The sequence below is a fragment of the Corvus moneduloides genome, chromosome 4, assembly GCF_009650955.1.
Source record: "Corvus moneduloides isolate bCorMon1 chromosome 4, bCorMon1.pri, whole genome shotgun sequence".
NCBI lineage: Eukaryota > Metazoa > Chordata > Aves > Passeriformes > Corvidae > Corvus > Corvus moneduloides.
Window position 1 is genome coordinate 31,853,371 of NC_045479.1, and position 14,380 is coordinate 31,867,750.

Below are 14,380 nucleotides of genomic sequence, written 5' to 3' on the forward strand. Positions count from 1 at the left end.
CAGAAGGTTTTTTGGGTTAACTAAGAAGTCACGTTGGAGAGACTTAGTCAGGCATGTCCTTTCTTAGGTGCCACTTATTAAATATTTGCTTTCCCTGAAGCAAAATGGGTGCTTTGCATGTTAATTTACAGCAGAACATGTCTTGTGTTTCAGTTTTAACCTGGTGGCATGTTCCAGATTTGATACAGCCATGCATTTAAGTAATTATCTGGAAGGCAGAGCCAGGGACAGTAACACAGTCTGGAATTTAGCCACCAGAATACACCAGAGGAAGACAAATCCTCAGAGCCCCAAGGTAGCACAGAAATCACCTTGAAAGAATAAGCTGAATTCTCCTCATGTCTTGCTACTGATGTAAAACAGAAAAAAAACCAGACCCCACAAACCCAAGCATTTCTATTATGATTACTACTGCTAAACCTAATTAACTCTCAGTATGTGCCAGACATAGCAGACCTGATTAAAGTCTTCTGTTCTGGTGTTAAAAGATAATCCAAGGCCTTTAAGCTTTTATTCAGATGCCTATGATTTTGTTAGAACACTTGCTGTACAGCATATGCTAATTAGAATTTTTGGTCTACATCAAGGAAGGAAGGAAGGAAGGAAGGAAGGAAGGAAGGAAGGAAGGAAGGAAGGTGCCAGTGGTAGCTCCTGGAGTTCCTCTGGAGTTCCTCTGGAGTTCCTCTGCTCTCTGCAAGAACTTAGGATATTTCTTTCTTAATCACCTCTCCTGGAGATTAACTTCACCTTTGTTTCACTTCAACCTCATTGAATTGATGTTCCTTACCTTACTATATGTCATTCAGGCTGGTGGAAGACTGATGTTTGAGGATAAAGGTGTATTTTGGCTCCAGCTGGGAGCTAGTTTTGTTGCTGCAGTGGAGTTCTTTCAAATTCAGAGAAAAAAAAATTAAGTATGTAATTTGTTTTTTTCTGAGACATTCCACTTTGCACCAGAGCACACTCAGAGCAACTGTCATGAGCCTGGTGTATCACAGTCCATGGTTTTGACAGGAGAATCAGTAGCACAAGATGTTGTGTAGTAGGAAGTGATTCTATGCTCAGTTAATTAAAATCCGCAATATGACACGTAAAGAGGATTTGATTATAGTTCATTGTCTCAAAGACTTTATTGTTGGGAAGAAGAGGGGCAGCTTGCTTGCTTTTATTTTGAAGTAGTTCTATAATTTATGGTAGGTTAGTTATTAGAAAAAGACATGTAGCTTAGTTATTAGAAAAAGACATGTAGTACTTTTTGGTACTTTCTTGTTTGCTAGAACTCATCAAGTGTCCCAATGTTTGTCTGTAAAGATTTACCTAATGCAGTCCTTTGACAAGTGGCATGTGTCCTCATTTGTTTCAGGGGAGTCTTTTCCACTTCTACTGAAGCTAAAGTCTGCTGTGAACACTGAGTGAAGAGGTGGAGAATCAGGGGTCCTATTTATGGCTTTCTAAGTCCATAAAAATAATCACAGGGAAATTTTGAAAGAGATCTTTAATTACCTAACACTCCTCCTGAAAAGTAATCTCCTGTCAAATCCAGCTGTGCAATGGGACAGCTAGTTACCTGAGGCTTTGTTACACTTTTTAAAGAAGCCAACAAAACAACTGTAAGTATTTTTTATTGTCAAGTGTATTTTTTGAGATATTAATTTGAGTTCTGACTTAGAAGTTTGCTGGGCCGATTCAGACGGCCATTTTTTCATGTCAGAAAATATTTACAGCTATGTGTGGGAGTTCCTTCAGAAGTGCAACACAATTTTTCTTCAGACACTGTTAATATTTCAGGTTGACACTATGTTAGAAAAATACAGAAACTGTTTTTCTTGACATTTGGGTTATGCTATCTGAAATTCATTTCAATGGCAACAAGAAGCATTGGTGCAAATGGCACCCTTTTATGAAAGGAAATCCTGCTGTACTAAATCATTACTGTAACCCTATAATCCTAAACTGAGAGAAGACTTCAAAGGACTGAGTTTTACTCCTGCTTTCACATCAGGCAATCAGTAATGCACAAGTATTTGCATATGTGAAAAGCTGGCACAGTTGATATAGTGATAACAAAGCACGGTTATATAGAATTTTCACTGTTGCCACCATTTTAAAGTTCACTAAAAAAAAGTATCCTTTCAGCTTTTTTTAATTTGTTTGATAAATTTTGAAGCTTTGTCATTTAAATTTTCAGATTTTTTTTTGTAGCAGCTGTGAAAGACAACAATATAAAAAGAGTAGTCTATGATTTACAGCTATAAATTTTATATAGCTGTTAGTGAAAGAAGGTTTTCATTTCCATTCTGGCAAGATCATTGTTATAAATGAATTCCCTCTTCGGAGGCTAAAAAAATCTACAGAAATATTTGTGGGATAACCTTTCTTTTAATCACTACTTTTGCTTAGGTCTTTACCTATCTCTCTGTCCATTGCTTGTTCTGTGCATATTTGCCTTTATTTCTGTTCTTCCCTTTCTGTTTGTCATTCTTGGTCCTTATTATTTTCTCAGTATTTGGCTTTCTCATGCATGCTTTTAATGTACCTTTGCTTTTCTTAAATCTTTCTGTGTGCTTGTATTCTCTGAAAGTGCAGGGTTATGTTTGGCAATCAGTAACTCAGGGATTGAGTGACTGATCACACTGAATTAATGCTGCATCTCTGGTATCCTCCCATCACCTTTCTCAGCCTGCTTCTTTCTGACACTCCGAGGATTTTTTGTGCTACTGTGCCAGAGTAGGAAAATAGCATAAGCTTGCTCTGAGATAGTTGCTTTCTCTGCCGTGGTCTAATTTGCTCCTTCTCAGCCTTGCATATTTCATTGCCTTGCCAGAAGTTGCAATATCCTCCCTGCTTTGTCTGCAAATGAGCCCATACATTTTTGGTGAAGCCCTGTCCTTACACTCCACAGCGAGCCAAGGGGAATGTGCTGATTGTGACTCTGCTTCAGGATGTTCATATTGTGCTAATGCCACAGGACTGGCACAGGCTATTACCTTAATATATGGTGTGTGACAACATACTTCTGCTGCGATTCAGCATCTCAGCCTTGTTACTACAATTTTTCTTACCATTTTGTGTGGCTCAGAACCTCATGTGGGTATTATTTACAAAGCTAAGATTTTTACCGTTGCTCTTATTGATTTTGTGTGAGCTCTTCTCAGAACAAAACATGGACTTTTGGCTTATAGTAGTAGGAAAGACATGGTGTGCTGTCATGTTTGAGAGGCTGAGGCATACAGTAAAATTTGCTGGACAGCCTTTTTGATTCCCATGGATACATCAATTCCGACTGATATATTGTTGACCAATATTGCCCCTATCACCTGCAGGAAATGAGTGGACAAGTAACTGAGCTGTCAGCTTGAATCAGAGAATGAAAATAGTCATAGCTGCATGCCTTGTAAAACTCAGTGGTGCAATTTTCCCTTGAAAAGAGTAATTGCTTTTTTTCCCTGTTTCTAAAGCAAAACTTCAGATCTTAAAAAGGAACAACACAAAGTATTTATGACTCTGGAAATCCTTTCATAAAATGAGGATTCCCTTTAATGGTTTCCCATGTAAAAGTAGAAATATTTTAGGAGGGTAATGGATATATGGCGATAGAATAAAAATTCAATGTCAATGACTGAATGACCTTAAGTCAGTTTTCTGACTCCTTTCCTCTTCACAGGAGTACCAGAACAGTAACACTGAAGGCAGCAAGTTTATAACTGGTATAGAGATACAGCCAAAAAAACCCCCCCCAAACCCGTGAAATTTCATCTCATTGACAACTTTAAACAAGATTAATTTGGGAAAGGCCAGTATTACTGTAGGCACTCTAGCTTATTAAAAAAAGGGCTTTCAGGGAACATGGTCAATGCAAATTTAGAGATAAATATAAACATACTCTTTGTGTCAGGATTGTTCGAAACATGCCTAAATGTTTGGTGTTGTGTATCTGTTAGTTTTGCACGCACCTCTGAGACCTTTAGTGCTGGTTTACTGTCGGACAGGCTATCAGATTTGACTTGCCACATCTGAAGTGACTGGCTAATTGCTGTGTTTGTGGGACAGCATAGAAAATCTCTGGGTTTACCTGGGCCAGAGCAGATGCTGCTGCAAAATTGATGGAGCTGGACAAGGGGAATGCAGTGCGAGATGGTCACTGGAGACTTTGGTCTAGAGAGCACATGCAGCACGGAATGGCACTAAAGGGCAGGAGAAGGGTCAGACACAGCAACTCCATCAGATCCTTACTCCCAGCAGGTCTGCATTCATCTGTTGTTGAATAAGGAGTTCATGGGGAACTGTCAGCTTGACTTCTTTCACAAGTGCTAATTTCATCCCACATCATTAACCTATTTCTTTTAAAATCCTATTCTTCACACTGACATTAACTCTCATTAGTTGATGGAACATAAAAAGCTCCTTTTTGAAAGTGGCTTATACAAAAATGTTCTTTAATAAAGAAGACCATGTCTAGATGTAACACTGTAGATAATTCTTGCTAGGATAAAAGTAATTTCCTTGTTAAGGGAAAAAAAATTAGAATCATAGAATATGGTGAGTTGGAAGGGACCCATCAAGATCATCGAGTCCAACTCCTGGCCCTGCACAAGACAGCACAAGAGTCACACCATGTGCCTGAGAACATTGTCCAAATGCTTCCTGAACTCTGTCAGGCTTGGTACTGTGACGACTTCCCTTGGGAACCTGTTCAGTGCCCAACCAGCCTCTGGGTGAAAAACGTTTTCCTGATATCCAACCTAAACCCTCCCTGACCCAGCTTCAGGTCATTTCCTCAAGTCCTGTCACTGATGCCGAGAGTGAAGAGATCAGTATTTGCCCCTCCATTTCCCCTCATGAGGATGTTGAAGACCACAATGAGGTCTCCACTCAGTTTGCTCTCCTCTGGGATGAGCAAACCAAGTTTCCTCGGCCACTCCTCTTAAGGCTTCCCCTCCAGGTTCTTCACTGTCCCTCATGGTCCTCATTTGGACAATCTGTAATAGCTTAATGTCTTTCTTATATTGTGGTGCTGAAAACTGCACACAGAACTCAAGGTGAGGTTGCACCAGTGCAGAGCAGAGCAGCACAATCACTTCCTCCAACTGGTGGGCAATGCTGTACTTAATAGAATTGCCTTTGAAAAAAAGAACAATGTTTTATGATGATTGAAATTTGCATACTTCTTCTTGCAGCCCCAGAAACACCCCCCCCCACCTCTCCCTTGCCTTTCTATTAATATACTGTCATGATAAGTGTTCTTACTGTTACCACCACATACTCTTCTAAAAAAGTGCCAGTGGGAAAATTGTACATAAAGTATGACAAGGAAGCAAAAGCTCAAGTCTCTGAGAGCTGAGGTATTTTACATACAAACAGACAATAAGATGTTTTGAAATGATGTCAAGTGTGAGATTTTGGCACGAGGATGTAATGGATCATCATTTCTAGTCTCACAAACCTTAGTGGTTGTGAAAATTAGGAATCACTGTTAACAGCTAATTGTTCCCACTCATGAAGTTCCTGCTTTGGCTTCAGGCTTGAAGAGCATCCTGTGAGCATTAACATTGCTCACTTTTTCCACTTCTGACAGTTCCTCTATAAAAGAATTTACCTCTCCCCACAAACCTTGCCTTTTGCTGAATGGCCAGGGACGCCATGCTGCCACTGCACTGTGACGCAGGATCCTGCCTGGAATCACTCAGGCGTGACTTAGGCACCAGCTCAGTGTAGGGCTGCCCAGCTTGATGTTGCACAGGTTTGTTTTTTCCATTGCCTCCAGTCACTACCAGAAAATATACTGGGACACTGCCCATGCCTAGAAGATGCTGCAGCACAGGAGGGACTTTCCAGGATATCTGCTGAATTCACGTGACTGCTGAACACACTGTATTTCACTTCTCAGGACTGACAGCATGGCCAGATCCACAGCCTTGCTCATTTGGGCTAATGAAACCCTAACAGAGTGGTAAAGTAATTCCAGGTTTTCACCCCATATTGCAGGCATGAGTAAATGCTTCCAAAGGGGTTTAATAGGCTGCAGAATGCTGTAATCAGTTTGCAGTATCAAGTACAGCTTCAGTTCTCTCACTTCCTAGCCAGTCTTCCTGACTTCCAGAAGTCCTGGACTAATGGTCAGTGTTTGCATGGGAAATCCAGGTTTCTGCTGCTTGGTCAGGTAACGGTGAAGGTCATATGCAATGGCTACTGGAAAGCTCCAGTGTATCAGACACTGCACAGTCCACACTCATGGTTTCCCTGTACAACACAAAGAATGCAAAGGATCCTTAGGACAGGACTTAGGATTTGTTATTCTAACCAACAGTCCAGTGAGGACTGAATTTTATTGGAGAAGCTGAGAAACATCAGCTGAGATCTATCTGCCTAGGGGCTACCAGGATTGAATAGGCAAGGAAGAGAGTGGGAAATGCAGGATCCAGCACAGTACAAAAAAAAAAAAGACCAGAACTGTATGTGGGGGCTGCCTACTCTACAAGGCAGGAAACAATGGAACTCCCCAAAATTAGAGTCCTGCAAAGAAGGTAGATAACTAAGTTTTTCAACAGAGAAAGGTGACTGGTAAAAAACTCTACTTGGCATAACAAAAATCTTAAAGCATATTTAATTGCAAAATCTGTCCACTTCAGATCCTGATAAACTCCAGTTTATACTTATAATGCGTAAGCAATCAAAAAGGAAGTAGCTTCTGGGAATGAAGTACTTTTATTTGTATTTACAAATGCGCGCACGCAAACATCCTCACCCATTTATTTCTGTACACACAAGCCCACAACATATGTATATTTATATTAGTGTGCTCTCCAGGATGTAATTCTGGAGTGCTTGGCTGAGCACAAAGGTTTAAAACAGGCTTGGGGTTTGGAGACCTTCCATTTGCAGACTGGCGTGCATGGCTGGCTATGCACAGGAGAGCTGTGGTGAGACTGAAGGGGTAGGCTATTGTAGGGCTGGGGTAATTATTTTTAAAATCATCCACTTTGTCAAATGCAGTATTTTAAGACTATTCCTCCAAATGTCTTGTTTCCTCCAAAATGTCACCAAGGAAATTTTCCCTCTAATGAGGCAGACAGTTGTAGCAAGTCTCACTGCTCACAGAAGGGGCTGGGTGATTCAGACAGGCAGTGATGATCAATGAGCAATGCTGCATACAGTATGTCACAAATGGAACAAAAAGGTTAGGGACATCTGAATGAGGGAGTTGAGCTGTCACCATCAGCCTTGCCTCCGGGTTTCATTCTGAAAATTGCAGGGAAGTTGTGCTCTTCCTCCCTCGAGATTTGCATAGGACATTTGCTGCATCAAGGATTCCTTCTAGTGGAAGTGGCTAGAAGAAAGGGGGAAGTCAGATAGCAGAGTGTCTCTGTGCGCTGTGCTGTTGCCAAGCAGATTATGTGCTGTAATCTGTAAGCACTGAACTGTGTTTGAATTACGAGGAACCTCTCCCTTGCTTTTGTTTTAGCCCGCTGGGAGAGGCGATATTTCCGGACTGCTAATGTCACAGCGTGACCTGTTAATAACCTGCAAGAGCCTTCCTCCACTCCGCTGCCTCCTGCTCCCCCAGGACCCGGCAGCTGCCGTCACATGGATCGAATGCCTGCCTTCTATGCGCTTCATTGAGAAAAATTCAAGCATGTGGCCTGAGGTTCCCCTGATGACTGTCTGGGGATGATGATTTCTACCATCTGTTCTGGCTGCCTGTGGCTCCCGGAAACACCGAGGTGTATGTTGCTTCTGGCCATACGTGGGATTCCTAATGAAACCTCAGCTGCTGTCCAACTGTCTGTGAATATCAGATGGGTTTGAATTATCTTCCGCCAAGAGGGGAGGGAGAAGCACTTTGTTTAACTCTTTAATCTGAACCACTAGACAGCACATGCATAATCACAGGGTACAAAGCCGCTGAATTATTAGCATCTGCATCACGGTGGCAGCTGTAGCGTTTGCACGTGTGCTGGGTCTGTCTCATTCAAGATGCCCAGGCTGGTTGTTTCCAGGCTAAATATAAAGCCTCGAGTGAAATTCATCTTACTTTAGCTCACTTGGAAGCCTTATAATTATACCAGAGATTTATTTGATCCCTTCACTTCTGACTTGTGTTAAAGACACATTTCAGACATATAAATTGTATATCAGTATATGAAAAAGGTTGCTTATCAAATGTTTTAAATGCAGCTGAGGAATTGCAGCATTTCCAGTTATTTATTGAGATAGAGGAAGTCAGGGCAAATTGATATTAGTTTTGATATATGAAAGAGACTTTTGTCAAAAAACCTTTGTAATGAATAAACACAAATCACTTCTCTTTCAGGATTTGATATCCTGTCTGTTTTTTTCCCTGTAGTCTATCATTTAGGAACCTTTTCTTGATGTTTGCTGCATATCAGATTTTAGTGGATGTTGAGAGTCACTATATCACCTAGAAGACCACATCTTAATAAAAACGATTTGACGTTCTTTCTTGTTAGAATTGTCTAGACTTCATCCCGTGATATTTACACTGTTTTCTCCATTCATACACATACTATTTTCTTTGAATGAATAGGTGGTCTCAGTAAAAAAACACTGAGTTTTATGTGATCGGAAAAATTGTTGACAGTCAGTCCTGCAGCAGAGAAGTTATTACAGAGTTGCTGAACAGATCAGGAGTAACTGCTTACATTTCTTGCAGTCATTGTTCAGGCAGAGATATGCTAAGTATAAGACTTGCAAGAGACCTCAAAGGGAAAAGGAAAAGGAAAAGGAAAAGGAAAAGGAAAAGGAAAAGGAAGGAGACAACTAGCAGTAGGCAGCAGTGACAGCCTTGGGTTGTTACACACTAAGGGAAGAGTATCAGTGCATGGTACTGGATGCTTCACATTTTCAGATTCAAGTTAAACACCTCTGTAGCATGACCTCATGCACTTATTTTTAGAGGTTGTTTTTCTACTAATATTGTGGATGCTAATCAAAGAATGTGAAAACACTTCTTAGCAATGGCTTACCAAAGGGCGTTTGTTTTTGCTTTTGGAGCTTTTTTTTTTATGCCATGAGACACAACAGCAATCTGCAAATGCATTCAGCAGCTAGTGCATAGGCATGGGGTGGGAGTCAGGGTTCCCACCACTGCTGGAATTTCTTTCTCTTATCGACTGACTCATGCAGAGATGTGCACATATCTCTTGCATATGCATACTGTCAGAAATCAGTATCAGGATAGAAGTCTTGAAAGTAGACAGTACCAGAAAATTCAGTAAGGCTTGGAAAAAAAAAAAATTCTACTTTACTGATCCTTTTTTATTAAAAAAAAAAAAAAAAAAAAAAAAAAAAAAACAAACCCCGCCATTCAAAGACACAGGAGCTATGTACAGAAACATTTCATGCATTTATTTTCTCCAGCCTGGAATGACCCAGTATCTACCTCTGCCTTCATCTTTAAAGCAGATTTTCTTTTAGCAATGAATGCAAGGCTACTGGCTTTTAGCAAACATGAGCGAGATAAGGACACACAAATACAGGAAAGGTGATTCGTCTACAATGTAAAGCTTCTCTGGCAGCATTTCTTTTTTTGTGTCTGGATACAGGAAAATTTATCTGTACTACCAGTGGCTGGCCAAAAAAAAAACCAAACCCAAACCCCCCCCCCCCAAAAAGCACCCCACCAACAGAAAAAAACCCAACCCCAAAAACAAACCCCTTACAAGTCCCTTACTTTTAAAAATAGTTAGCTTTCAGCCCAGAGTTTTTTAAGGGAAATCTGGTGTTTCTTTCTTCTCTCTGCATAGATCTCTGCATCACTGAAGAGAGATTTGACAAATGGAGACAGCTTGTAACAATGTACTTGGAGCTCTGAAAGACTAAAATAAGTCATCGAAATCATTCCAAAAAGGATTTTTTCATGAAGCTGTCTAAAAATATGTCACAGAGAATTTCTTTCCCCCTTTTACCACTCCTCTTTTTTGTTTGAAGCAAGGTGGGTATTTATACTTAGCTGCATATCATTATTTGTGATTTCCCTTTTCTGTTAGTCACATCACGTCTTGGCTTGCAGTCACAAGTGACGTAAGATATTGCAAAATGTCACTAATAAATATGTTAAGGGACAGTGAACTAGAAATAAACATGGAGATCCCAAAGTGAATCTCATCATCAAGTTCTTCTGCCATAGTCCAGTTTTGATGAAATTTAGATTATGATGAAACATTTGTAAGAATTATTCTGAAATGGAAAAATATACTCTGCAATTTCTAGGTCTCAAAGGATGACTGTAAGGGGAAAAACATGAAAGCTTCCCTTCTTCTGTCACTTGAAATATTTCCTTTAGGCTTAGAGGGCTGTTAGAGGGATTTGAATATACATACCTGTGGGAATATTTGGCCTGAAGGGATTCTTTTTGGGTTGCTATTGAGAGGGGACTGCTGCACTGAATTCCCAGGCATCTGTGCCACAAAACCACAGGGAAGGTTGAGGAGAACTTCACAGATGATAGAGGAAGAAATGGCTGTCAGAGCAATTTTTTTGCTAGCATGACAGAAAAAAGTCTGCATTTCCAAATACACCTATATGCATTCCCTGCTCCAGGTTATGAACATACAGCCTGACATATGGCAAGGGTCTGGCTTACACAGGTGCTGAGCACTTACCTTTATGGTTGTGGTGTTGATAGCTTGCAGTTCTGAAAAAGAAATTTATGATTTCTCAGCACAGGCGTCCATTAATGGATGCATGCAGTAAAAGTTTCTGAATGGCTAAACTTTAGTATACCCGATCAGGGTTTGTGTGTGATTAGTGTGGTTAGTTATTGAGTGTTAGCTATCTATAAATGAAGGAAATTTCAGTGCTGAGGGGCTCTTTTTTCAAAAGCCCTAGAAGAACCCGGCCTTCCCATATAATTCAGACCATAAAGAATCACAGAATCACAGAAGAGAATCCTAAACTTTCAGAGCCCTTCTAAGCAGTCTTGTTATATAGAGAGGAGGATTAAATTTTACATGGACTAAATAGTAGCTTCTCTAATCAAGCGAATATGTCAGGCAGTGGAGTACTTTGCTATGGAACATATGCAGGTGCTGTCAGTCAAGATGCTCATAAGACTGGCTGAAACTCTAGAAATAAACAGGTAAGATTAATTCTATGCTAAAATAAGGTTCTAATGTGACTCCCCACCTCTAAAGGAATGGTGACATTCCTTTGCAGTGGCAAACTCAGAGCAAAGAATAGTAAACACTGAATAAGGGAACAGTTTGCCAGAAAAGTGTCCCATCTTCAGAGTAACCTTTTGACTGCCCTAGGTTTTCCTGTCTGACTGCTGCTTCAAGGAATTGATACAGTACCTGGTAGCCAGCAAGGTTTCTTATGACAGCAAGTGCATACACAAATAGTCAGAAGCTGCTGGGCTTCCTAGAAGGATATTTTAAATAACCTTACAAGATCTTAGGTAAATCATTTGGACTGGCCATCACAGAAAGCCCAGACTTTTGCAAGTGTGTAAGTAACTTCATGGGGCTTTGTTTCCTGAAGAACACAAGCAGATACGAAAAGGGGCAGTAGATAATGACACAAAAACATTGTTTTGTCACTTCTTTCAGTTAAATCACATCCCAAATTCTTACAATACACAACACGGATTAGTGAAAATTTCAGCGAAAGACAGACAAAATCTGGTTCTGGAGAACTGGTGTGATTACTTGGTAGCCTTGATCCCTGATTGTCACTGTTATCCCCAGAGAGATGGCAAAAATCACAATGTAAGTCCAGGTCAGATGTGTACGGCCAAAGCGACCTCATTTAATCACCCATACTTTTTATAGCATGGTTGGCAAAAGAGAAATTACATGACTGGCCTATTGACCCACCACCTCCCAAGGTGATAGGTTGAGCAGTAAGACACCCATTTCCATATATTATTCTTAAAGAAGGAAAGTAATTTTCACAGTTCTCATAACAACCTGCAGGTGCAGAAATGGTTTACATTCTCTCAAACTGTTGCCCATCCAGTTTGCATGAGAACATAAGCTTTCACAGAGAAGCTGTGAGAAGCTGGATTTCTCTAACTGCCCTCTCATGAGAAAGAAAAGTTTCACAGGAAAATTCCTCTGCCAGCCCTTCCTAGCATCCACACCTGATAGGCAACCCATGAAGAGCAGTGTTCCATCATCTTATTTTAATCCAGAGTTTAGGCCAAATTCTGTTATGCTCGGAAGTTTTAAGTCCCCATTTACCTATGAGGTTAATGGGACTATTGAAGGAATAAGACATTTCATTAAGGTAATTGAGTGTGTGAGACTGTCTCTTTGCTAGTATATTTTGCTTTCATGTTTTAATTGTCCTTATATTCCCGTTCTATGTGTTCATGCATAGCATTCCTCAGTTAAACTGTTGCACTACAAAAAAGACTGTCAATAACAAAAAAGATAATAAATGATATGGTATCAGGCATGACTGTAGGAATGCCCTTATTATGAAAATTTTTGTGATAGAGACCTTTTTTGCTAGCAACTAAGAATGGAGAGTGTTGTTTTGCATCTAATGTATCTTTTGTGTTTCCATGGACTCAAAAAAACTTTTCATTAATTTTCACAGCTGAGGAGAAAGGAACAACACCCCAAAAAGCTGGATAACTTTCTCCTACCAGGGTCTCCTCAGAGACACTTGCCCATTAAGGGAAAGCACACAGTTTCAGTTTCAATGAATGCCATTCTTATTTATTCTGGGTGCAGTTGATAGGGTGACTCACTGCTTTGCTAATGAAAATCTGGTGGTTTGCCTTTAAAAAAATGCATTCTGAATACATTCAAGCAAAACAGATTTTACTTACTACCTTTGTTCTGCTATTTTAAGGGTAGGATTAGAGGACAATGCTAATAGGTTGAATTAAAGAGACATGTTTGTCCCTGCATGAGCATGAAATGAAAGCACACAATTGAAATCCCAGTGAACTAGAAAGGAAGGTGTGCAGTGAGTAATAGCAGGTGTACAGGTCTTTGTGTCTTGAACGAGGTGTAATGTGATTGCAATCTCTGCCTTCTGGTGCACCTGTGAATAAGAACATGACACAAAGGAAGAAAACGGGGTCGCATCCTCCCTTAGTGTAAAATGTCATAGCTCTGCTGAAGTAAATGGGACTCTGCTTAATCACCTTAGGTAAGGATTTCATCCTTTCAGCTGGAACCTTGCCAGACTGCCACGTAGGTGTCACTCCACCCCACCTGATCTTCGGCTTTCACTCACTTAGGTAGACGGCTGGAATGCTCTTTCCTGTAACCTGGATCCTGAGGCTATGCCTTCATGGGAGGAAAGCTCTGATTGCACTCCTGCAAACAGTGATGGCTGCGCTGGGTCTCAGGCACACCTGTCCCTGAACCACTACTCCATGGTCCCACTTCTCTAGGATGTGCGTGTATGAGTATATACACACACACACATATTTTACATGGGATCAAACAATGTATTACTTTTTGTTTTACTAACATAAAAAATATGCAGATCTAGGGGGAAGAATAATGCACTGAAACCCAAAAGAATTTTTTCTTCTATTTTCTGTTAGCAGAATTTTGTTTGGGTTTTGTATCTCTGTGTCCCTGTTCCTTATCTTTCTGCCAAGTCATGAAGAACCTCTTCCTCTCTGCTGCCTACTGACGTGTTTGTTCATTTCTCATAGCCAAACTGAACACAATCCTCTGGCTGCTGTAAAGGTATGCTCCTTTCTCCCCACCCAGATGCCTACTGAGTAATTCTGTGACATTTCTTGATCTATACCACCTCTGTGTTCTTAAATGAGGCAATTACCTAGGATTTTCTACTTTCACATTCAGCAGTAAAGAAAGCCCAATTTTCCTCTAGCTTTATCGAATCAATTGTTCAGTACAGGTTCACCTGAAAAGATGGGATTTTTGGTTTGGCTACAGATTGCTGTTCTTTGTCTTTGAGAGATATTACTCAGCTTTTGGCAGTAAATGTGTCTGTAGTAATTATATTCTAGAATACTAGTTATTTTATATTAACAATTTAGTAAATTCTTTATTTGCATGAGCTTTATTTAGTTGCCATCACAGATAGATTGTCTTGCCAAGTCCCAGGAGCATTTTTATTGTTTAATAATTCCAAAGACAATTTTTAAAGGTAGGTACAGATTATCACAGAATTACAGAATCTCTGGGGTTGGAAGTGACCCCTGGAGATCATCTAGTCCAATCCACTTTCCCCCTCAAAGCAGGTTCACCTGGAGCAGGCTACACAGGATCACGCCCAGTCAGGTTTTAAATGTCTCCAGAGAAGGAGACTCTACAGCCTCTCTGGGAAGACTCTCCCCACAGTCTGTGCTCTCCACAGTAAAGGAGTTCTTCCTTATGTTCAAGTGGAACTTCCTGTGCATCAATTTCTGCCTGTTTCCCCTTGTCCT

At 40.4% G+C, this 14,380-nt stretch overlaps 1 long non-coding RNA gene across 1 annotated transcript; it reads left to right on the plus strand.

Moving 5' to 3' along the window:
- The first annotated feature begins 1,299 nt into the window (after nt 1-1,299).
- On the plus strand, nt 1,300-8,313 carry LOC116443150. The gene is made up of 2 exons (XR_004239751.1): nt 1,300-1,610; nt 7,463-8,313. It is a non-coding gene; the product is annotated as an uncharacterized LOC116443150 (long non-coding RNA).
- Nucleotides 8,314-14,380: the final 6,067 nt, after the last annotated feature.